General features: G+C 34.9%; 1 long non-coding RNA gene across 1 annotated transcript in view; it reads right to left on the bottom strand.

The window, feature by feature from the left end:
- LOC123590254 overlaps positions 1–25,161 on the bottom strand; it is a 37,859-nt gene extending 12,698 nt beyond the window's left edge. Inside the window, exon 1 of the long non-coding RNA XR_006708688.1 lies at positions 24,981–25,161. This is a non-coding gene — a long non-coding RNA (uncharacterized LOC123590254). The remainder of the gene's footprint in view (positions 1–24,980) is intronic.
- Positions 25,162–26,997: the final 1,836 nt, after the last annotated feature.

Raw genomic sequence — 26,997 nt, 5'->3', positions numbered from 1 at the left:
TGAAGTGTTTGGGTTTTTAAATAAGAATGTATTTGTGTATTAATTTTACAGTTAAAAACCTTGACGAATACGTACAGTTTAGAGAAGGTAAGGTAAGAGAATTGATGGATTATAGTTGCATTATTTTCAGAATGGTTCTTCTGGTGGCTTATGCCAACATACTGCCAGAGAGAAATACGCATTATATGTTTTAATGGCACTAATGACAGTTAATATAAATAGTTTAAAGTTTAGTGCCTGTGATATGGATTTTGCTTTCAGATTCAGGAAGGTTCTTAGAGATAGCTTGATGTCTTATGGTATTTAGTCTATTTTTCCTAAGCCCTTCTGCTTTACCTATTTTTGATAGGCTACCAAGCAATGCCAAATGCCTGACGTAATAACCAACAGATATTTGAGTGTCCCTAAGTTAAAGGCACTCTGTAAAATACTGTGGGGAAAGACAAAATAAGTCAGATAATATCTGTGCCTTTGAGGGATTAACAGTGTTATATCCTTTAAGATATTTGATTTGAAATGTCATCTGCAAAAAGAATATGTGGACTAAATGGCAAGGAAAAAAACAAGCAGTGTCTTTCCATTTCACGTATGGCTCACTATACGGCCAATAATATGTTACTTGACCTCTCAGCACCTCATTCTGAATCCTTACATGATACTTATATTAGCATTTCTAAGCATTTTGAGATCTCTTCTTAAAATATGCTTTGAACTATTCAGTCTAAATGCTGCTTTCTGGAAAGCTACTACTTTAAAGAATGGGAAATGGTGTTAATGGAGTTAATCTTGTGTAATTTCAGTGTGGGTTGTCAGGAATATCTTTAAGTAAAGAAAATGACTCTAATCTTCTTAAGCAATTCATTTTCTCAGGCGCTGTGAGGCGGGAGCTAATTTACTAGGCCTGTGTACATAGACCCTGTCTGATTAAAGAAAAATTTTACTCATGGAAAGAAGTCAGGACATCCATGAAATTATTTAAATTTAGATATACTGGAAAATATTATAAAATAGAAGATATATTAAAATGTCTTTTTCATTATCAGTTTCCTTAAAACCCAACTCAGTCACCAATATAGAAATGAAATCCCTGTTACAAGGAAGAAATTTAATTACGGAGTCAAAACAAGAGCTATTTAGTTGTTTTTAAAGAGAAGAGATCAAAGAACTGGTCACTCCTTTACTGAGCACGTTCAAGCAGCAGGATGGGAGTGGGGAGTGGAGAGGGTTAGGGATTCAATTCTTTATGCTTTTATTCCAAGTCACCCTTTTCTGATGAGTCTTAGTGACATTCTCTTAGACTAGTTAGGTCAAGATTCTGAACTTTTCATTACAATAGTGTTTTAATCTTAGCTGATTATTGTTTCCACCCCCACCCCTAGTCATAAAGGACTAGTGTTCTTTTTAAAAAAAAAGAAGATGAAGGCTATTTCTATAAAAAAACAAACAAACAACCTTTATACGTTTTTTTAGGGTTTAGTAAATGGATTTCTTTTGCACCTGATTTTCAAAAGAAAATTCATTTATGTTGCATTTTTTCAATAAATATCTTAAGGTAAATCTAATAAATTTTTATGATATGTGAATAATAACAATGCACTTTACCTATTTAGAAGTGATTTTAGAAAAATTGAGAAGCAGTTATTCTGAATTCAAAGAGCATTCTCCCAAGGCATTGAAAGAGAAATTTTAATATCACAGTGAAGCATTTGATTATTGTGTTTTTCTTATACGTTTTTGATTATTGTGATAATTTTCTAGCTGGCTGCCTCTATTCTTCATTCTCACCAGTCCATCCTGTACCCTTCTGAACGTAGAAATCTGATCCTGTCATTGTGTTGTGGCCATTTAGCATTTCAGTGGCTTCCCAGTACCTATGTTATAAAAGTCCAAATCCCTAAACATAGCATATATATATCTGCACAGTATGGCTTTAAATTATCTTTCAAGTCTCGTCTTCCACCTGTTCCATAAAACATCTTTTTTGTTTGTTTGTTTTTGAGTTTGTTTATTTATTTATTTATTTATTTATTTAAAAAAAAATTTTTTTTCAACATTTATTTATTTTTGGGACAGAGAGAGACAGAGCATGAACGGGGGAGGGGCAGAGAGAGAGGGAGACACAGAATCGGAAACAGGCTCCAGGCTCTGAGCTATCAGCCCAGAGCCTGACGCGGGGCTCGAACTCACGGACCGCGAGATCGTGACCTGGCTGAAGTCGGACGCTTAACCGACTGCGCCACCCAGGCGCCCCTATTTATTTATTTTTGAGAGAGAGAGAGAGAGAGAGAGAGAGAGAGAGAGAGAGAGAGAGAGACACAGAATCTGAAGCAGGCTCCATGTTGTCATTGCAGAGCCAGATGCTGGGCTCAAACCCACAAAGTGTGAGATCATGACCTGAGCCAAAATCAAGAGTCAGATGCTTAACCAACTGAGCCACCCAGACGCTCCAACATACTTTTTGTTTTCGCTGTTTGCTCTTTTCCAAATAGTAATATTTTCTATGTTATGCATCTCAGCCTCCCATTCCTGTTGACAGTGTCTCTTCTTGCTTACTTTAAATATCTTGTCCATTAAATCTGTGTTGTCATAACACTTGTATATGTCTGTACTATCTCATTACTCATACTAATTTGATTAAATATCTGACTCCTCTATCAATTATTTAAAGGCATTCATCTCTGTACCTCAGGGACCCATCGGTGTTATAACATAATAGGTTAAAAATCCTGAATGAATACCACAAATATACTTTAGTAAATTTATTTGGCAAATATATATATTGTGATATATATAATTTCAGGAAAGTTCTAAAATAGTTTTTTTACCCTCACAGAAAATTTAGTAGAATTAGGTCTCATTAGATTGCTTTTCCACTTTTATAGAATTGCCAAAATCATTTTAATAATTTCATCTTTGTCATTACTACCTAGAAAATGTCTACCTTTTATTTAAATATTAAATGCATTGTAGAATTTCATTTACTGCTCAGAAAAAGCTCTCAAGGGTATAACTATTCTTCATTTCACAAATGAAGTGTCTAGAGCTTGAAGAGGTTGGGTAGCCTACTCAAAGTGGCAAAGAGAGTTTAACTTAGCTCTTTAGTTTCAAGGCCCATGGTGATGCAACATGTCTCCGTTCTCCACTGTGCTTAACTAGTGGGTAGTTAATTCGTGCCTATCTTTTATTGACTTGTATATTTCTAAAACTTTATGATACTGAGGCAAATTGGGAGAAGACTCACTTTAAGTGACATAATGATAATAGCTGTTAATCACTGAGCACTATGTGCTAAGCATTTTACAACTTACTAGAACATACCTGTAGAATAAGTACTGTTGTTATCTTCGTTTTGTGGATGAGAACTCGGAGATTGAGTGCAATTAACAAACTTGAGAAAGATAAAACATGGAGCCAGAGCTGGAAACTGGAACCTTTTTCTAATAGAACCCAGAGACCCTTAAACCATCAACTTGGTTTGAAATTAAATGACAGTGACTCCAGTCAGGTCACAGAAGCCAACACAGGTGTTCATTTGAAGTCACCTTATCCTAGGTTTTGAGTAAATGTTCAAATACATGAACATCACAGATAAAAGCAAGGCATCATAATTGAGAGCCTGCAGAAACAAAAGATAATATAAATAGACCTGCAAGACTTCATAATTCTAGATACAGATGTCATGTTTACTCTTTTTAAAAGAATAAGAGACAAGCTTAAAAATGTACAGAAAACAAGAAGCTAAAACAATTTAGCACAGGGGCGCCTGACTGTTTCAGTCTGTAGAGCATGTGGCTCTTGATCTCAGGGTTGTGAGTTCGAGCCCCACATTGGGTGTGGAAATTAATTAAAAAGAAATACTTTAAATAAAAACAAACGAAACAAGCATATTTGAAAAAGGACCAATAAACTTTCTAGAAGTGAAAACTTTAATAATCAAAACTTAAAACTCATTATATGAGTTTAATAACATCACACAAAATTGAAAAGCAAACTAGTAAACTAAAAAAATAGTTCAGAAGAAATCCAGAATGGAGCAAATGTGAGATTAGAAAAATACAGAGGTGAGACATGGAGGACAGAGGAGATTTCAGATCATTTAATTGGAATCTGAAGGAAAGGAGAAGGAATAAGGTAGAGGCAACATTTTAATAGATAACAGCTGGGAATTTTCTGAAACTAGTAAGACACTAAAATAAGGATTTAAGAAGTCCAGTGAATCCCAAGCAGTGTAAGTAAAAAGAAGCCCACATTGAGATACATCATAGTGAATATGCAGAGCATCAATAATAAAAAGAAGAATCTTACAAGCGTCCAGGGAAAGATTATTCTCAAGAAATGACTGGAGTGATAGCTAAGTCTCCAGAGAATTGATGGAATATATTAAAATAACTGAGAAAGTTTGCAAGTAAGTACTGACTCACTCAAGGAAATTCTAAAACAAAGAAACCCACAAAGAAACAATAACAAAAAAATGCTTCAGGCAGAGGGTAAATGATCCCAAATAAAAAAACCTCAAGTGGGGAAAATGAATGATGAACAGGAAAAGTGGTAAATATATATGTAAATATATATGTAAATCTATAAACATTGACTTTGTAAAATGATAATGTCTGTAATATCTGCTGGGTTACAAAAGAATGATAAATTAAAACATAGAGCCTGGGAGGGAACTTAAAGGAGTTAATGATCTAAGGTTGTGTTATCTGTAAAAAAGGGTAAATATATTGATTAACTTCGGTCTTCTGTAAGTTAGAATTGTGTGGTATAATATCTATAATAATCACTAAAATAATAAAACCAAGTGTAACATCCAAACTAAGTAAGCAAGATGATTGCTCTAGTGTGTGTCCCACAAATTAGAGCTTTGTGGTTAGTTTGATATACTTGATAAAAGAAATTTGATGAAAATACAAGAATCATTTACATTATCATGAAAAATTTTCAACATTGATTTTTTTAAAGAATAGGAAGAGTTGTTAGCTTCTTCAAACATAATTTCAAGTGCTGTAAACTTTGTATGATTGTAAAAAAGAGATTCAAAATTTACTATTTTCTAGACATTGTCACAAACACTTACTAATTTTTAATCATAAACTTTGAAGTGTGTGTAGCCATTTCACACACAGAATCCACTACTGAAAAGCTCTGGTCAAAGAAGCAACTCAAATTTCTTATTAACGTTTTGAAAATACTTTGTTTTGAAACTTTATGTTAACTCAATATTTAGTATCTTCTCCTACTGTATAGTTAGTATAGTTATAGTATCTTCTCCTACTGTAGCTGTAGTTATTTCATTTTCTGATCATATTTATATAAAAAAGGTAATAACATGTTTTTCACTAATTCCTACTCCTAAATTCTCCTCAGTTTACTGAGGAGATGGTACAGATGTCATTTTCTACATATGAGGGAAAAAGTTTGGAGAAAACTACAGTATGTAGAGCCAGATGGAGTTCGGGAAGAGAGAGAAGGGAAAATTCCTCATTATCTTTAATTATCCTGCATTTTAAGGCTATACTAAAAAAAGAAAAAATATTAGAAAATATTTATGTCTATAAATATGAATACTCTTATTTTTTTCCTTTTCCTTTTCCTTCACTTTTCTCTCTTTTTGGATCATGCCCCTGTGCTCTCACTCTGCATTTGACAACTGACTTGATCAGTTCCATAGCCACAAAAAGTCATAAGTCGTTGGTTTCATAAGATACTTCTGTGACCTTTGTACTGATGGTTGCTTAGTGTTCCCAGAAGGAAACTCACTAGGAGCCAGCCTTCAACTTCAATGCCTACTCTAATTTCACAGTGAAATATATCTTTGTACTTCTAACCCTGTCCCAGGTCATCCAACTCTACTAGGTATTCTTCTTCATGTCTTAATGCTCTGAGAAAAGCCGGAGGCTCTCCTACGTTTTTCTCTGCCTATTTCTGAAGTGTTAGAATGCTTATTTTATCATTCATTCACTTTCTAGGTGAGAAATCAAAATCAGATATTTTGATAATCAGGTGAATTGCTCTAGTAATTGCAGCTGAATAAAATCTCCCTTAGTAGGAGTTGTTGACAAATATTCTACATGTATTTAATAAGACAAATTAGAGAACTTAATATTTTAAGTCCTTGGTTATTGATTTTACAGTTGTGTTTAATGTCATCCAAGAGAGTAGACAAAACAATAAGTCTTATGAGATATGAGTTAAACTTAGGTCTCTGGTCACTTATAATATGAATGTGGTTGTACAAGTGAGCTTTTCCTCCTGAAGATCATATAAAAGCAATAGGGAAATCAACATTTTTAAAGCTTACAAACAATATAATAAACAAACTTAAAGTACATGTGAGAGCTACCAAAGGCCCCTGAGGCCTGAAAAAAAGTTGCATGGTAAGAAGTGAAAAAAAGTGGCAAATGGGTTCAATAACAGTAGACCTCAAAAGCACACACATTTAAAAAATAAAAATTTTTTCTGAAGATGAGGGGCCTGCCCTAAAGACAAAAAGTTCTATCTCTTGTTAGGAAGGGTATGAGAAATTGAGTAAGCAAGGCTGGTGACAAAAACCCTGCTGAACTTGGTTTGGGGTTAAACAAAGCATTGCAAACAATGGTGTGTTGCATTTGTGAAAAGCAGAAGAGAGAATCTGAGTTATAAATCATGAAAGATTACTTGGTTTCTGTGTTCTAACCTAGTATCTCTATCAAATAACTGGGCCAGGAAAATTCAACTCCTTCAATAATGAGTAATGAAGGACACTGGGCACAACCTCAACAAAAGGTACTCTAAGATAAACATGTGGAAGAGAGGTACAAAATTTATCAGCAGATCACACAAAGGTGGCCATAAAGAGGATAAAAGTTGTGGCGCACACTTTTCTGTGGTAAAGCAATTGTTTCTACGAAGGAAGCTACCAAAAAAGAAATGGAAGAAGAAAGAAAAAACATAGGGAATACTAAACAAAAGGAGGAGGAGAGGAAATCTGAGATAGCAGATTTCAAGAAAGATGCAGAAGACAAAAACAAACCATCAAAGAAATGAAGATGAAATTGAAACAAGTACCAAAAAAAGTAGATGATGAGAAAAATACAGTAAGGGACAGAAAATATAAGGAGAATAAAATTGAACTCTTACAAATATTTGAAAATTTAAGCACACATACCTGCATGCAAGGAAAATCATAGAACACAATGATTAAGATGTAAAAGGATAACAAAAGACCTTCAAATTTGTGGTCACAAGAACATATAAGACAGAATTTAAGAATATACTTTTCTATGGAATTGCAAAAGAATCTTGGATTCCTGGAAGGCTTGATGGACTGAGTACTAGGATGAATGAATTCTTCTAGCTAAGCAGAAAGCCATGAGTTTCCATATCTGAGTGTGGATAAACTCAACCTAACTGAAGCTGTGGGCCAGCCTCAGATCAACTCAAAACCTAGGAAGGATCCAAATAAACAGCTTTCTTTCCAACAGTCAAATGAAGAAAGAACTTGTACTGTTTGAGAAATAGAACAACACTGGTCCTTCATACGTAATGTTGGGAATGGAGTTTTTAAAAGTAAGACTTTTCAATGAAGCAAGAATGTGTGATCCATACTGAAGAGAAAACTTACTGGTGAAATATTAAACAGTTTCTCCTAAGATCAGAAGAAAGGAAATGATATCTGTACTCACCACTTTTGTTACATACTAGAGGTCCTAGCCAGGTCCAGCAGTAAAGCAAAGAAAAGAAATTGAATGCATTAAGTTTGCATTATTTCTTTTGGAAGACAATATAATAGTGTACATAGAAAATACCAAGTTATCTACCAAGAGAACAATACAAACAGCTACAACTAATAAATAGTTTTATCCAGTTCACAGACTATAAGGGCAATGTACAAAAGTCAAATTTGTTTCTATGTAATAGTAATGAATAATTGGACAATGAAAATTTTAAACAATACTACTTACAACTATAAAAACATGAAATATTTACAAATATACTTAATAGAGCTTACATACCTTCTATGCCATTAACAATGAAACATTTTTGGGATTATAAAAAAAGAGAGAGAACCTAAGAAGATGGAGAGAGGAATGATATTCATTGACTGGAAATCTCAATATTGTTAAGATGTCAGCTTACCCCAAATTGGTATGTAGATTAAATTAATTGCCAATCAAAACACAACCAGCTGTTTGTGTGAAAAATGATACAAATGCTTTGGAAAACTGACAGTTCTCATAAATTTAAACATACTCTATTGTATGACTCACCAATCCCACTCCTAAGTATATATCAAAGATTGATGAAAACGTCCACAAAAAATTACAAAATGTTATACAAAAATGTTCACAGTAACTTTATTTATAATAACTGGAAACAACCCAAATGTCTATAAAAGAAAAGTGGATAAAGAAATGGTATATTCATACAACGGAATAAAAATTTTAAAATACACGAAATTTATAAATATCAAAAACATTGTTTTGCATGAGAGAAGCCAGAAACAAAAGAGAATGTGCTGTGATTCCATTCATATGAAGTTCCAAGCAGGCAAAATAAACTATAGTAATAAACATCAGGACAGTGGTTGCCTCTGAGTATGTTGGCAGGGGGAGTGAGCAGCAGGGTTCAGAATCAGAGGGGGTTGGATCCAAGGGCTTGAAGGATCTTTTGCATGTGAAGGAAATATTCTGTATCTTGTTTGGAATGGGGTAAATGGATTTGTAAATTTGTTAAAACTTGTCAGACTGTGTGCCCTTAAGATCAGTACATTTCACTGTATGTAGATTATACTTGAATAAAATTATAAAATCTGTGTGGCAGTCATGGAGCTCTTTGACTCAGATATTCATTCAAGAGTGCAGCAGGTATGCAGTTAACCTATAGCCTCAAGCTGTACCACCTTTAGGATGTGCTGCAGCATTGGAGCTAAGGACATGTTCTCTTTTGCACCTCCAGCCAAATGACTTAGCATGGCCTGAGTATTAGATGCTGGCCATTTCTGCTCAATGAGATACTTTCTTAATGCGAAGTTTGTTTAGAGCTTCCCCTTAGAACTAGCCACAATGTTTCAGAGGTGCACTATAGACTGAGGCTCTTCCTATCCATCTGTCCTTGCTTTCCCCTCTCTTTCTCACATTTTAGACTTGTGGCATGGTCTGAATGTTTTTTCTGACCTACTTCTGCTTCCTCTTGCCTTTTTCTGTCACAGTCATTAGGCTTAGTAAATCTTCCATGTCTAACTCCATCTTGGCTTTTGCCACAAACTGTTAATTAAAAAAGTCTGTGATAGAAAGGAGACTAAATATATGTCATATCAATACATTTATATGGGTGTAATTCCAGGAAAGTTTTTTTTTTTTGTTTGTTTGTTTTTCCAGAAAGTAAATTGCATTTATGCCTTTATGCTGGATGCAACAGGCTTACCTAAAACATGTATTTAATGGTTGGATATAGAGTTGTGTACAAAGGCATAACTGTAAACAAAAGGCTCTCTGTAAACAGAAAGCAGAAGTTACGATCAGATTAGGAGGAATTCAAGCCAAAACACATTAAGGAAAGGCAATTTTGTATTCTTAATACCAAAACCAGACAAGGATGCCACGAGAAAACAACATTATAGGCCAATATCCCTGATGAACATAGATGTAAAAATCCTCAACAAAATATTAGCAAAACAAATTCAACAATACGTTAAAAGGATTATACCCCATGATCAAGTGGGATTCATTCTAGGGATGCAAGGATAGTTCAACACTCACAAATCAGTTAACGTGGTACACCATTAATCAAATGAGGGATAAAAAGCCTATCATTTAAAAGATGCAGAAAGAGCATTTGACAAAATTCAATATCCATTTATGATGAAAACTCTCAACAATGTGGGTATGGAGGTAGTGTGCCTCAAAATGTAAAGGCCATATATGAGAAAACCACAGTTAACTATGCTCAATGGTGAAAAGCTGAAAACTTCTCTAAGAAGGAACAAGACAAGGATGCTTACTCTCATCACTTTTATTCAAAATAGTACTGGAAGTCCTAGCCACAACAGACAACAAAAGAAATAAAAGCTATTTAAATTGGTGAGGAAGAAGTAAAACTTGCACTATTTACAGATGACATGATATTATACATAGAAAACCCTAAAGCCTCCATCAAAAAACTGTTACAACTGATAAAATAGTAAAATTGCAGGATACAAAATATGCAAAAAACCTGTTATGTTTCTATCTACTAATAATAACTTATCACAAAGAGAAATAATCCCCTTTGCAACTACATTAAAAAGAATAAAATACCTAGGAATAAATTTCACCAAGGACAGGAAGGACCCATATATTGAGAACTACAAAATGTTAATGAAATAAATGGAAGAAGACTCAGATAAGTGGAAAGATGTATTATGCTCATGGATTAGAAGAATCAGCATTATGTCCATACTACCCAAAGCAATCTACAGATTCAATGCAATCAATATAAAAATTCTAATGTCTGTTATTTTTCAAAGAAACAGAATAAATAATCCTAAAATCTATATGGAACCATAAAAAACTGAATAGCTAAAGTGATCTTGAGAAAGAACAAAGCTGAAAGCATCATACTCCCTGATTTCAAACTATATTACAAAGCTACAGTAATAAAGACAATAAGGTATTGTCATAAAAACAGACATACAGATTGATGGAACAGAATAGAGAGCCCAGAAATAAACCCATGCATATATGGTCAATTAATTTATGACAAAAATGGGGAAAAGAAAATCTCTTCCATACATGATGTTGGGAAAGCTTGACTGCCACATGCAAAAGAATGAAACTCAACCCTAACTTGCAATATATCCTAAAGTTAACTGAAAGTGGATTAAAGACCTGAAACCATAAAACTAAAAGAAAACATAGGTGGTAAGCTCCTTGACAGTCTTACTGATATTTTGAATCTGACCCCAAAAGCAAAAGCAACAAAAGCAAAAATAAATCAGTGGAAGTACATCATACTCAAAGCTTCTGCACAGCAATGGAAACCATCAACAAAATGAAAAGGCAACCGACTAAATAGGAGAAAATATTTGCAAATAATGTATCTGATAACAGGCTAATGTATCTGATAACAGGCTAATATCTAAAATACATGAAGAGCTCATAAGCTCAATAGCAAAAAAATCCGATTTTAAAAATGAAGATGTGAATAGACATCTTTTTACCAAAAAAGACATACAGATTGCCAAGAGGTACATGAAAAGATGCTCAACATCATTCAGGGAAATGCAAATCAAAACTACAATGAATATTACTTTACATATGTTAGAAAGACTATCATGAAAAAGACAAGAAACAACAAGTGTTGGCTAGGATGTGGAGAAAAGGGAACCCTTGTGCACTCTTTATGAGAATGTTGAGTTTCCCAAAAAAATTAAAAATAGAACTACCACATGATTCAGCAATCTGATTTTTGGGTATTTATCTGAAGAAAACGAAAACACTAATTTGAAAAGATATATGCACCCTCATGTTTACTGCAGCATTATTTACAATAACCAAGAAATGGAAACAGCCTGTGTCCACCAATAGATGGGTAAAGACTTTGTGGTATATACATAAAATGAAATATTAGTCATAAAAAAATAATGAAATCTTGCCATTTGCAACAACATTGATGGGCCTTGAGGGCATTATTCTAAGTGAAGTAAGTTAGAGAGAAAGACAAAAACTATATGATCTCTTTTATATGTGGAATCAAAAAGAAAAAAAAATCAAGCTCATAGATACAGAAAACTGGTGGTTGCCAGAGGCAAAGGGTGGCAAGATAGTGAGAAATGGGTGAAGGGGTTAAAAGGTAAAAATTAAAAAGAAGTGAAACAATGTTAGAGGGAGCTGAAGATTTTTTAAAATTAATTAATTAGTTAATTAATTTTAAGGAACTGCGGATTTTAATTATTTCCTGAAGTGAGGCTACAGCAAGACTCATGTTGCGCATTGAGGAGGCTTTGATTTCATATACCGATGGCTCAGATGATAATTTCCCATTCCCCTCCTTGCCTTGGTTAGAGAATCTAGTTAAGTAAATTGATATTTGACAGTATTGAGGGTATATAAAAACAACCCAAGGATGGAATATTGTATATTAATCTATGACTGCAGGAAGGAGGCTTTTCAAAGTAAATCAGGAATTAAATTTCACAAAATGCTGTTTCACTGTGAAAGGAAACAGACAAATTCATCTGCAAGGACATGTCAGACACAGAAAAATTAAAAAGTAAATTAAAAATAAATTTTTAAAAAAGGAAATATTCATTTTGACAGCATGAAGAGACATTTCAAATATTGGTGACTTTAAAGGCAACCAACAAACTGAAGGATGAAGAGAAAGGAAATTTCCCCTGAAAACAAATAATTGTACATGTGAATCATTCTGTAGTTAATTTTTCTTATTAACTTGTTTTATTTTTTATGTTTTTAAATTTGCATCCAAAATAGTTAGCATATAGTGCAACAATGATTTCAGGAGTAGATTCCTTAGTGCCCCTTACCCATTTAGCCCATCCCTCCTCCCACAACCCCCCCAGTAACCCTCAGTTTATTCTCCATATTTATGAGTCTCTTCTGTTTTGTCCCCTTCTCTGGTTTTATATTATTTTTGTTTCCCTTCCCTTCTGTTCATCTGTTTTGTCTCTTGAAGTCCTCATATGAGTGAAGTCATAGGATTTTTGTCTTTCTCTGACTGACTAATTTTACTTAGCATAATACCCTCCAGTTCCATTCACGTAGTTGCAAATGGCAAGATTTCATCCTTTTTGATTGCTGAGTAATACTCCATTGTACATATATATACCACACCTTCTTTATCCATTCATCCATCGATGAACATTTGGGCTCTTTCCATACTTTGGTTATTGTTGATAGTGCTGCTGTAAACATTGGGGTGTCCCTTTGAAACAACACACCCGTATCCATGGATAAATGCCTAGTAGTGCAAATGCTGGGTCATAGGGTAGTTCTATTTTTAGTTTTTTGAGGAACCTCTATACTGTTTTCCAGAATGGCTGCACCAGCTTGCATTCCTGTGTAGTTAATTTAATAAACTTGTGTGGATAAGCCAACAATATCAATTTATGTAATATATTTCTGGACTCAGCTGTCTCTTCAAAAAGTTATTTTCTTTAATAACGAAAATATATGTTCTGTCTGAGAAACTTTATAACATCTGGCTTAAACAGTTATGCATAATAATTTTGTAAGTATATCAAATGCATTCCTTTGCATTTATCTCAATTGTAGCTATATAAATTTATTTCTCCGATTATTAGACTAGTATCTTTCCTGTCATACTTTGAGATCCATAAGGGCAGGGATATTATTGGTTGGTTGGTTGGTTTGCTTGTTTTTATCATTGTATCCTCAGCATCTGACACAATGTCTGGCACATAGTGGGCACTCAATAATTCTTATGAATCAATAAATGAAGAATGGAACACAATAATATTGATGTAATTCTCTATTAAGGACTACAGCTAAATTTATTCCTTCTAGATGGAAGTCTTCCTGGAGGCAGAAAGTTGCCGTGCTCATTTATTGCTGCATCCATTCAATCAGCAATTTATTTACATGGCAGACAACACTATTCTAAGCATGGAATACATGATGATAAGAAGAATAGATATAGTTCCTGCCCTGGAGGAGCTCATAATCTGGTAGGTAACTGATTAAAGACTTATCAATTCTCTATTTCTAATATTTTATGTACAGCTATAATTATACATTTATGGTAGTGCTGTATCAGAGGGCTCTCATAAGCTCTTTTCTTATTTGATCCTCACATATTTGATCTTACATATTTGAATACATACATACATACATAACATATATACATATTTGATTCTTACATATTTACATTTGTGTTTCCACTTTAAATTTCAATTTAGTATTTTCAAAGTTCCCACAAAATAAGTAGAAATGATTCAATGCAGTTCTTTACACTTAGTAAGACCAGGTTGTCATAAGGTCTAACAGTTTTTCAAATAGCATTAAAAATTCTTTTTTTTTTTTTTTTTTTTTTTTTTTTTTAAATTTTTTTTTCAATGTTTATTTATTTTTGGGACAGAGAGAGACAGAGCATGAACGGGGTAGGGGCAGAGAGAGAGGGAGACACAGAATCGGAAACAGGCTCCAGGCTCTGAGCCATCAGCCCAGAGCCTGACGCGGGGCTCGAACTCCCGGACCGCGAGATCGTGACCTGGCTGAAGTCGGACGCTTAACCGACTGCGCCACCCAGGCGCCCCAAAAATTCTTAAGATTAAAATTTTCCTTTCCTAACTTCTTTCAAAGACAATGAAAATAAGCATTTTTGAAACTGAGTATAATTTTATTAAACCTTAAATGTTATTTTATTAAACCTTATTTCAATAAGCACAAAAATCAGGGAGTAGTATTTTTAAACTAGGTTATTTCCTAATCATATTGTCTAAATATAAAATACTTTCTTTAAAAAATTACTGTTGTGTTTATTCTGGCTTATATTTTCTTTTATTGGTTTTTTGTCTCTGGTGAGTATATCACATAGTCATTTATTTTAACCGTTCCTCAAATAGTAAACAATAAGTTGTTTTGAGAGTTATATTCTCTAAGTTGGAATGGCATCATCATTTGCAGCCATTTTCTTCTCCTTCAATGAAATGTGAGGAGGGTTTAAAATTTCTATGACATTTTTTAGATCTTTCTCTAACATAAATGACTCAGTACTCTGAATATCTGTGCTTTATATTTTTAGCCTCATTATTTTGCTGTTTTCTTCTATTCTTATTCCTTATTCTGATGATCCAATTCCAGTCATCCTCATCAGCATGACTCAAGTCTTTTTCTCTGCTAGGAGGTGTTCTAGGAACATTCCAGCAAAACCTCCCTATCTGTAAAACTCATCTAATATGGGATCATAGGTTCCTTTATGATAATGTCTTTTTGTTGCTTATTCAACATTCCACATGTTTTCCCCTAAATGAGATTGCAAATTCCCTGAAATCAGGGACTAAGGCAGTATAGCCAAGTGTATCAGAATCATGGATTCTCTAGCTGGATTGCCTTGGGTGACTCCCTGCACTCTCACTATTTCCCTTGGGGCATAAGACAACTGTTCTAAGTAATTTCCTCTTCTAAAATACTCTAAAATAAATGTCTGCTCTTATTTTTTCAATAATAAATATCATTTACATAGCAATTTACCACAATTTATTGAATTTAGTCCTGATAATATTATGTTAAATATGTGTTGTTATCCTCACTTTATAGATGAAGACCCTTTTGCTCAAAGAAGTCAAGAACTTGCACGAGATGATATTGTAAGAGGTAGAACCAAGGCTATTTATCTATATATATAGCACAGTACTTTGTATAGTGATGGTACTAAATTAGGTGATTGATGAGTTGTCTCATGCTTGAAATCTTTTCCTACTGGGGCTTTCTGTGTAGACAGCTGTTAATTTCTTTGAGTTTCTCCCTGTTCATTTCCTGCAAACTTTCCCTCTTCCCACCTCAAGAATTTTAAGAATAGGAGAGGGTTAATTATGTATCAGCTACCATTCGACTATGTCAAATTGAACCCTGAAATTAATTCGAAATTTCCTGCTTGACTTGTAAAGTCAGTCTCTATTCGTTTTATACTTTAAAACTTCATATTCTCTTGATCACCTTTCTGTGACTGCACAGCTGAGTCACTCTTTCATGTTCCCTGCTCCACTGCTTACTTCCTTTCTTCCCCTCAAGCCATTACATCTGTCCTTCCTTACAAAATATGTTTCTTGTTGGTTGAATCTGTTTTTAATTCAAGTCTTCAATCATCCTTCATTGCCTGGAGTACTTACAGCTTGTCCAAAAGCCCATTTGTAATTTTACCCCTTTACTTTAGATTTCTTCTTCTCTTTCTTTTTTTCTTTTAGAAATCTTGTTCTTTGATTTTCACATAGTATTATCTCTTTATCTACTGTTCATTCAAACTTTACTATTTTCCCATGCTGACTATAGCAGAACGAGTTGAAATTTATCTGCTGATAATCACACATATATCACTAATTAAAGTTCACTTACTTAACTATATGTGGATTGAAAAACAGCCCAACCTCTGCCTCTTTATCAATCTAAATAAAAAACTAGGATTCTATTTTGTCTTAAAGATGATGGAATTTCAGGAGAAGGAAAACTTTGGGTAAGATAGAAATTTCTGTGACAACTAAGGTAGACAACATTCCTATAACAAGGTAAACATACAGATTTTGGTATAAACGTGTGGCTTGGTGTCCATAAAAGACCTGAGGCCCCCCCCCCACCTCTCTCTCTGTGTTTGTGTAGGGAGCTCAAGACACTGCCTATTTCTGTATCCTGATTACTTTTTTCTCATAGCAGCATTCACTGTGGCTGTTTTGATTCAAAAGGATTAAACTTCTTGCTTGAGTTTTCCCTCTCAGTGTTTGGTTATCAGACCTAGGGCCTAAACGGCAAACCTCCACATTCTCACATTCAAAATCAAATGTCTAATTTCAGGTTCCCAATAACAATATAAATTATACATTACCCCTGGGAAGATGCAGGACTATCAGTATTACTTAATTCTACCGAAGTTGTATCAGGGTCTGCACTAGCTTGTCCCACTTCTTGATTTTAAGGGATCCCAATTTGGCAACTCTTATGGTCTTGTGTTGATAAAACTCTACCATGCTTATAAATCAGCTCAAGGGAGTCTAACATATCTGGAGTTTGAATGCTTGTATCAAGAATTGCCTTATTATTCTTTATTCTCTGAAGGTATCATTCAGTCAAGGGTTTCTGACGTTTCATACCATACTCTTGCTATGAGACAAATTCTACCCCTGGGCTGAACATATAGGGGGCTCTAGCTCAACTCAATAATACACGCCATTTATACTGTTGATTACTTATGGCCATTGCTCCAAGCATTCTAGTGGGGATCTGAGATCTTGCTGCTAAGCACAGTTGGCTGGCGTTTCTGCTGTTGTGTTGCCCAGAATCTTTAATCTTTGGTTTCAGTCTTTCAAATCTTCCCAGATGCCTGACCTACCTGATTTCTAATTGGGGTTCGAGGTACTTGCCAACTGAAGCCTGCCTTTGTTAATTTTCTTAACTTGAATCTTTGCCTACTTAGATCTTCTTTAGTCACAGCCTTCAAATTTACTCTCTTATAGTTGAATTCCTCATTCTGCCCCTGTGGCCTCCATCCTTTTTTGTTTCAGTCTAAGTTCTGGTGACATACCCTGGTCAGTCATTCTATAACTTGCACATTATGTGTGAGGGAAGTAATATTTTTTTTCCTCAATGCACAGCCTTTGTAATTTAATAAAATATAACATTGAGTAGTAAATCAGAAGAATGTGCCCACATATCAACATACTTGTTAAGTGAATTAACACATTAAGTTATCCACAATTATTAAATGATAGTCTAATTATTAAACTTTTCATTCAATAAACGAATCAGAATGGTTTAATTAGTCTCACTACATTATTACCTTAGGCTCAAGGTCTTCAGCAGCTCTTGCTAAAAGCTAATTTATTTTTAGTTATAAATTTAAGAGTGCAAGCTATAATAATTTCTAGTACAATGATGAAGCAATTGCTTCTCTTTACAAAAAGAAAATCTCTGGCAGAGAGTTAACTTATTTATGGGTATGAAGAAATCAACATGGAAAATAATACAAAGAAGATGGTTTAAGAAATGTTCATTGGATAAATGAATGAATGGTTGAACTAACCATACTGCTTATTTTTTGTGACATATTTTGGACATGATTGTTTCATTTACTCATATTGGTAGCATTCTTATCATGTTAGGAAGTCTAACATATCTGGAGTTTGGATTCTTATATGAAAAATTCCCTTAGTATTCTTTATTTTCTCAAAGTATCATTTAGTCAAGGGTATCTGAAGTTTCCCACCAGGCTCTTATCTGGTTTCTTTCCACAAAAGTTATGCTGGAGGTGAATTATTGGCCAATTGATAACATAAAAGTTTTAAAAACTTATACCTGATTGGAATGTTATGTTCAGTGTTTGACTTCCTAGAAGAGTTCCAAGGTATTTTTCCCATTGAATATGTTTTCTGCTTTTTCTGTTGGTAGTGCTAGTAAATTCAGATATGCATTATTTGGTATCAGACATAAATAGCGATGCATTGCCATTATAAAGCTTGTAAATGGTATATAAAAATGTTTTTCTATACTGAGACTTTTTAATAGGACATTCATGCTAGAGAGGCATTGTAGTATTTAGCACTGAAGTCCAAGGAAATTAGCTGGTGCCATATCATGTATTAGACACAATAATGCTCAGTTGCCGGTAACAGAAACCCAAAATAACAATTGTTCCAACAAAAGAACAATTTATTTACATCTCAAGTAAAATTCCAAAATGGACAGTGCAATGCTGCAGGGGAGATCTCCACAAAGTCCTCAAGAACTGGATTCCTTCTATCTTGTTCTATAATACATAGATTTCTTTAAATTTTTTTTAAAGTTTATTCATTTTTGAGAGAGAGAGACAGAGCAAGAGCAGAGGAGAGGCAGAGAGAGAGAGAGGTAGACACAGAATCTGAAGCAGGCTCCAGGCTCTGAGCTGTCAGCACAGAGCCCGACAAGGGGCTCAAACTCACCAACCGAGATCATTACCTGAGCCGAAGTTGGATGCTCAACCGACTGAGCCACCCAGGCGCCCCTGTAATACATAGATTTCTATTCACAAGGTCTACTCATGGTCCAAATTGGTTGCTCCATCCACATTTTAAAAGAGAGGAAGGGAAAAATGAAACTAGAAAGAAGCAAATGGTGTAGGCCAGCTATTTTGTGGGGGCCAGCTTTTTTTAATGCTTTTTTAAAAAAAACGTTTTTATTTATTTTTTGGGAGAGAGAGATGGAGCACGAGCAGGGGAGGGGCACAGAGAGAGGGAGTCACAGAATCCAAAGCAGGTTCCAGGCTCCCAGCTGTCAGCTTAGAACCCGATGTGGGGCTTGAACCCATGAACTGTAAGATCCATGACCTGAGCTGAAGTCGGATGTTTAATTGACTGTGTCACCCAGGTACCCCATGGAGGGCAGCTATTTTAAAGAAAAGTTTTGCTTACATGTTATTAACTAGAATTCAGTCATATGCCACTTAAGCTACAAGGGAGACCAGGCGTCCATAAATCTGACTATAATGTCAGAAGTTCTTTAATTATGGAAGAAGAGGAGGACTTTTGAAGGGCAGTAAGGATTCTCTACCACCATATGTGAGTTACTTCAGGTTAAGGAAGCTCTGAAAACAAAGATTGAAATATTTAATTACTTTGATTAGTCACTGGAGAATACCAGCCATTGAAATTTTTAATATATAAATCACAACGTGTTATATATTACAACCTAATATGCATTTGGTCAGTTTTACAATTGAAATACATTGGAATAAGGCATAGAAAAAATAAGTAAGTCATAAGAGTATGTAACATTAGTCATAACTTCTAATTGTCTATTAACCAAACTGGGTCAAGTGTAAAGAACATGAATTGCTCAAAATTATCAGAGATTAAAATAAATCTCCTTAGTAAAATGGCATTTCTCTACTCCTACATTATTGCTTTGAGTGTGGCTGAAATAAAGAGACGAGGGAACTTGACTGAAACAAATTGGATGAACTAGAAATCCTGATGAACATCATATAACAAAAAGTTGGGGCTAGTTGTGCTAGCTCAAAGAGAATGGGAATGCATAAACATGTGGCAGAATAAATCTTTTCAATAAATACTGAATGTAACAAGGTTAGATACTGCATTTCTTTGATATTTGCATGTTGCACATGAATAAATTTAAATCGAAGAACAAATGTTTAGAAATTTGTGTTCTATGTAATTTTAATTTTTTTTTTCAACGTTTTTATTTATTTTTGGGACAGAGAGAGACAGAGCATGAACGGGGGAGGGGCAGAGAGAGAGGGAGACACAGAATCGGAAACAGGCTCCAGGCTCTGAACCATCAGCCCAGAGCCCGACGCGGGGCTCGAACTCACGGACCGCGAGATTGTGACCTGGCTGAAGTCGGACGCTTAACCGACTGCGCCACCCAGGCGCCCCTGTTCTATGTAATTTTAAAGAGAATATCAATTCAAGAATATTCCATTTGAACAACAAATGTTGTTAAAATGTCGATACTACCCAAAGCAATCTACATATTCAATGCAATCCCTATCAAAATAACTTCTTTACAGAGTTACAACAAATAATCCTAAAATTTGTATGGAGCCAGAAAAGACCCTGAATAGCCAAAGCAATCTTGAAAAAGAAAGCCAAAGCAGGAGACTTCACAATCCCAGACTTCAAGCTATACTACAAAGCTGTAATCATCAAGACAGTATGGTACTGGCACAAGAACAGATACTCAGATCAATGGAACAGAATAGAGAACCCAGAAATGGACCCACAAACGTATGGCCAACTAATCTTTGACAAAGCAGGAAAGAATATCCAAGGGAATAAAGATAGTCTTTTCAGCTAGTGGTGCTGGGAAAACTGGACAGAGACATGCAGACGAATGAACCTGGATCACTTTCTTACACCATACACAAAAATAAACTCAAAATGGGTGAAAGACCTAAATGTAAGACAGGAAGCCATCAAAATCCTCGAGGAAAAAGTAGGTAAAAACTTCTTTGACCTTGGCTGCAGCAACTTCTACTCAGCATGACTCTGGAGGCAAGGGAAACAAAAGCAAAAATGAACTACTGGGACCTCATCAAAATAAAAAGTTTCTGCACAGTGAAGGAAAAAATCAGCAAAACTAAAAGACAACTGACGGAATGGGAGAAGATATTTGCAAATGACATATCAGATAAAGGGTTAGTATTCAAAGTCTATAGAGAACTAATCAAACTCAACACCCAAAAAACAAATAATCCAGTGAAGAAATGGGCAAAAGACATGAATAGACACTTCTCCAAAGAAGACACCCAGGTGGCCAACCGACACATGAAAAAATGCTCCACATCACTCATCATCAGGGAAATACAAATCAAAACCACAATGAGATACCACATTACATCTGCCAGAATGGCTAACATGAACAACTCAGGCAACAACAGATGTTGGTGAGGATGCAGAGAAAGAGGATCTCTTTTGCATTGTTGGTGGGAATGCAAGCTGGTGCAGCCATTCTGGAAAACAGTATGGAGGTTCCTCAAAGAACTAAAAATAGAACTACCCTACGACCCAGCATTTGCACTACTAGGCATTTATCCATGGGATACAGGTGTGCTGTTTCAAAGAGACACATGCACCCCCATGTTTATAGCAGCACTATCAACAATAGCCAAAGTATGGAAAGAGCCCAAATGTCCATCGATGGATGAATGGATAAAGAAGGTGTGGTATATATATACAGTGGAGTATTACTCAGCAATCAAAAAGAATGAAATTTGCCATTTGCAACTACGTGGATGGAACTGGAGGGTATTATGCTAAGTGAAATTAGTCAGAGAAAGACAAAAATCCTATGACTTCACTCATATGAGGACTTTAAGAGACAAAACAGATGAACAGAAGGGAAGGGAAACAAAAATGATGTAAAACCAGGGAAGGGGACAAAACAAGAGACTCATAAATATGGAGAACAAACTGAGGGTTACTGGGGGGGTTGTGGGAGGAGGGATGGGCTAAATGGGTAAGGGGCACTAAGGAATCTACTCCTGAAATCATTGTTGCACTATATGCTAACTAATTTGGATGTAACTTAAAAAAAAAAGAATATTTCGTTTGGTGATCTTTTGCTTCATTAATTGTATCACTTGTTTCCACAATTTTCTCCCTTTTTGCACCTGCATTTGCAAGATATGAGAAATATGCTATGCTCTCTGCCTTCCCCCAACCCTGGAAACACTCTGCCCAATATATACTTTACTTTGTGAAGGAAGCTTAGAGTTTTTTTTGTGCTCTTATACTTGAAAAGATTGAATTCTCTAAGGTGACTTTCAAGCAGATGTCATTTATTAAATAGTTATGTTTCCTCATTAATCTTAGCATTTTTCTCATCAGTTCTGCTATGAAAATGTAGCCAAAACAAAACTTTGGGGACAGTCTGAGGCATGTACTGCCCACTCCTTTCCTTTCTTTGCTTCTGGAAGCAGATGTGTTTTAATACAGGGGGGCGATGGGTGGGGGGGAATGATGGTACAAAGAGGACTTTCTTGGTCTCTTCTTCCATAGAGTTTATAGTATCTATATGTGTTTTGTAGTACACAAGTATTATCTCTTGGCTATTAACATTCTGTGCAATAAAATTAGCCTTCTTTTCTCTTTTAAATTAGAAGTTTAAATAAGTTGGAGTTTATTCGTCCTTCTCTTCATCTTCCTTTGGCTTACTAGGGTAACAGGATGTAGACATTTAAGAGCAATGTGCTGACAAAGCCAAGAGAATGCATTTCCTTTACACTTAGTGGGAAAAAAAATCTCCAAAACAGTAAAATATAAAAAGGATAAATTTAGGGGCCACCTGTCTGGCTCAGTCAGAAGAGCATGCAACTCTTGATCTCAGGGTTGTGAGTTTGAGCCCCGCATTGGGTATAGAGATTACTTACATAAATAAACTTAAAAAAAAAAAAAAGAGATATTTAGAAAAGTGAAGAGCAGGAGTGGCCTGAGGTTGTGTGGGGCCTGAGGGTTATTTAATATGTGAGGAACACTTCTTTAAGAATCAGAGTGCAAACTATCTTTACAACCCTAAAACAAATGACCATGTGATCATATTGATAGGGTCCGTCCTGGGGTTTTGGAGGTGGCCTGTGCACGTGAGAGGACCCACAGCTTCTATAGCTTCATGGTAAGTGTGCCTCTGGTTCATCTACAGTATGGTTTCAGATGTACTTTTTGGGTTTTTTGCTATTGATTTGTGTTACACTTCACTGGATCCCCCATTTTTACTAAATGGACTTTCTAGAGCCAAGCATTGGATTTGTTATATCATAGAATAGAAGTTGGGCAGTATGGCCCTAGCCTCAGGCTATTTCTGTGGAGCCTGTGTCAATCCATGTGCCAGAACCACGAAGCTGCCTTTTTGTTTTCTCTCTAACAAGAGATCAGAAGGTCTCTTTCTGGGGAGGGAAATGATTAATGAAGAACATTCATCTTGTAAAGAAACATCTTAAATAGTGTCCGTTCACCCTATACATATTGATTATTCTTTCAAGGAGAAATCCAAATGCCATGACTATAAGCTGTGCATAGCATCTGTGAACTCCTCATAAGCTCAGTTAGGATATACAAAGTTGGGTGTGTTTGTGTATGTGAATATATATGATAATTTTGTCAGTTTGGCAGGCAATTATTTTTACTTAAAAAACAAGTAATTTCTTGGCATTTTATACTTACAGGTTATTAATATACATAGTTTATAAAGTGTTAAGATTTGTTTTTAGCTAACACACTCATAATTCTATTTAAAATAAATCGTTTCCCTCTTTAATGGAGACATTTTTAGAAGTGATATGTTTATTCCTACATTATTGAAATATATATTTTCAGAATTTCATGTGGAATTTGTTTTATAAATTCATTGTGTGTGTGTGAATACATGTGAATACATACATGTGAATACATACATATATACATACAGACACAAACAAACATACACGTGCATACATACACATACATTTTGTCTCTTGCATGGCCTATGTGAATAAAATTACAAAATTCTACTATGGTTATATTTATTTATGTGGGAGGATAAAAGAATAAAAGAAATGAAAGGAAATAGCCTATGCATGGACAGGAAGACTCGGTATTATCAGGATGTCATTTATGTGCACACTCATCTGTAGCTAAGTACAATTCAATTGCTTTTGAAGTGTTGTGCTTAGGAACTTGAAGATTAAAAAGGGATTTTAAAGTACATTTATGAAAAAATCATGCAAAAATAGCCAGGAAATTTTTCAAAAGAAGAACAAGGACCAGAGACTTTATCTTATTTTTTTTTTAAGTTAATATCAGACTTCAGCAACTAACTTCAGCAATTAATGTGTATTATGTAATTAGGTATGTAGTGTACTGATGTACACAAGTCAATAAGAAATAAGCCCAAGTATTTATTATGATTTAGTATATCAGCACAGTGGCATATAAAATCACCGGGCGGTGTTAGGAAATAAAAATAGCATTTATTGGGCACTCACTATGTACCCGGTGCTGCTCCAATCACTTGACATCTATCATTTAATCCTAACCTCACAATAACCTTATGAGTTTGTATTAGTCCTGATTTATAGATGTAGGATCTAAGACTTAGAGAAATTAAATAATTTGCCAATGATCATGCAGGTGGTAAGTGAGAGGTGGGTTTTAGATCTAGGCAATCTGGCTTCCAGCCCAATCTCTTAACCAGTATGCGTTACTGCCCACAGTGCCCCTTGCCAATGATACATGCTAGTTATTTTAGAGCATTGTCAGTATAACAGGCAAAACAGTTTTTAAGTATTTTTTCACTTTCTAAATTGCATTCTTTAATTACCAAAGAGAATGAACTTGTAAAATATTGCATATATAGATGTCTTTTTTTTTTTTTTTTTTTTTTTTTTTTTTTTTTTTTTTTTTTTTTTTGGTAAACTACCTACTCCCACTGTTATGTTCAACTTTTACTTTTTGATTTATAAGAATTCTTCACATATTAAGGATATTACTCTTTATCATATATATGGTTGCAGCCACACTCAAATTCAAAAATGACAAACCATACTTTGCCTCTATATTACTAATTATACTGTTTTCACCTTTCCTGAAACGTACTTTCCCTGCATAACCCCTGCTCTTCATGATCTCAGTTTAAACATACCTCACAGTAAGGCCTTCCCTGAAACCCGGGACTAAGTTAGAACGCCCTCTTCCAGGTAACCAATATACCCTGTACCTCCCTCTTGTAAACATGAATCATATTTATATTTACTTATCCAAAGTTTATCCACTCTAATAGAGTGGATATTCTGCTTATATTTACCTGTGAAATGTTTTCCTTTCATAATTTTCTTGTTCCTCATATGGCCTTTTCTTCCCACTCCCTTCAGTGCTTCTTGTAAGGCTGGTTTAGTGGTGGTGAACTCCTTTAACTTGTTTGTCTGGGAAACTCTATCTGTCCATTCTGAATGACAGGGTTGCTGAGTAGAGTAATCTTGGTTGCAAGTTTTTTTTTCCTTCCAGTACTTTGACTCTATCATGCCCCTCCCTTCTGGCCTGCAGAGTTTCTGCTGAAAAAATCAGCTGGTAGCCTTATGGGGTTTCCCTTATATGCAGTGATTTTCTTTCCTCTTGCCTCTTTTAAAACTCTACCTCTACTTTTTGGCATTTTAATTATTATGTGTCTTGGTGTAGACCTCATTGGGTTAATTTTGTTGGGGCCTCTTTGCTTCCTGGACCTGGATCTCTGTTTCTTTACCCAGATTAGGGAAGTTTTCAGTTATTATTTCTTCAAATAAATTTTCTACTCCCCTCTCTCTCTCTTCTTCATCCGGGATCCCTATAATGGGAATGTAATTATGCTTGCTGATGTTCTTGAGTTCCGTTAACATATTCTCATTTTTTATTATTCTTTTTTTCCATTCAGCTTGGTTGCTTTCCACTACTGTGTCTTCCAGCTCACTGATCTATTATTCTGCTTCCTCTAATCTATTATTGATTCCCTCTGGCCATTTATTTTATTTTTTAAATTTATTTCTTTAAATTCAAGTTAGTTAACATACAGTGTAGTATTGGTTTCAGGAGAAGAATCCAATGATTCATAACTTATATATAACACCCAGTCATCATCCCAACAAGTACCCTCCTTAATGCCCATCACATTTGGCTTATCCCCCCACCCACCTCTTCTCCAGCAAACCCCAGTTTGTTTTCTGTATTTAAGAGCCTCTTGGGGCACCTGGGTGGTTCAGTCAGTTGAGAGTCCGACTCTTGATTTTGACTCAGGTCATGATCCTAGGGTCATGGGATTAAGCCCCATGTCTGGCTCCACACGAGCATGGAGCCTGCTTAGGATTCTTTCTCTTTCCTTCTGCCCCTCTCCTCTCTCTCTCTCTAAAATAAAAAAAATTTGTTAAGTCTTTTCTGGTTTCCATTATCTCTGCTTTTATCTTATTTTTCCTTCCCCTCTCCTATGTTCATCTCTTTTATTTCTTAAATTCCACAAATGAGTGAAATCATATGATATTTTTCTTTCCCTGACTGACTTATTTCACTCAGCATAATACACTCTAGTTCCATCTACACTGTTGCAAAATGGCAAGATTTCATTCTTTTTGATCAAGTAATATTCCATTATATATGTATCCCTCATCTTCTTAATCCATTCATCAATTGATGGACATTTGGGCTCTTTCCATAATTTGGCTATCATTGATAGTGCTGCTATAAACATTGAGGTGCATGTGCCCCTTCAAATCATCATTTTCGTACTCTTTGCATAAATACCTAGTGGTGGTCATAGGGTAATTCTGTTTTTAATTTTTTGAGGAACCTCCATATTGTTTTCCAGAGCGGCTGCACCAGCTTGCATTCTCATCAACAGTGCAAAAGTGTTCCCCTTTCTCTGCATCCTTGCCAACATCTGTTGTTTCCCAAGTTGTTAATTTTAGCCGTTCTGACAGGTGTGAGGTGGTATCTCATTGTGGTTTTGATTTACAATCAACAAAACTAAAAGGCAACCCATGGAATGGGAGAAGATATTTACAAATGACATATCAGATAAAGAGTATCCCTCCAGTGCATTTTTAATTTCAGTTATTGAATTCTTAGTCTCATTGATTCCCTTCTTTTTTTACATTTTCTTGTGTTTTTTTCACCATGATCTCAGTTATGTTTTTATTTTTTTTTCACAACTTTGTTTTTAAAACTGAAGAGGAAAAAGGAGAAAATTAACATTATTAGTTGCATATGAGCAATGAAAACATTTTTACACATAATTTTCTATATTTTCCAAATTATCTATAATTTATTCATTTATTTTTACTCTAAATCTTTATATA

This window comes from Leopardus geoffroyi, chromosome B4 (assembly GCF_018350155.1).
Source record: "Leopardus geoffroyi isolate Oge1 chromosome B4, O.geoffroyi_Oge1_pat1.0, whole genome shotgun sequence".
Classification (NCBI taxonomy): Eukaryota; Metazoa; Chordata; class Mammalia; order Carnivora; family Felidae; genus Leopardus; species Leopardus geoffroyi.
Note: the sequence above shows the minus strand (reverse complement) of the source record. Positions and strands in the feature narration are given on the sequence as shown.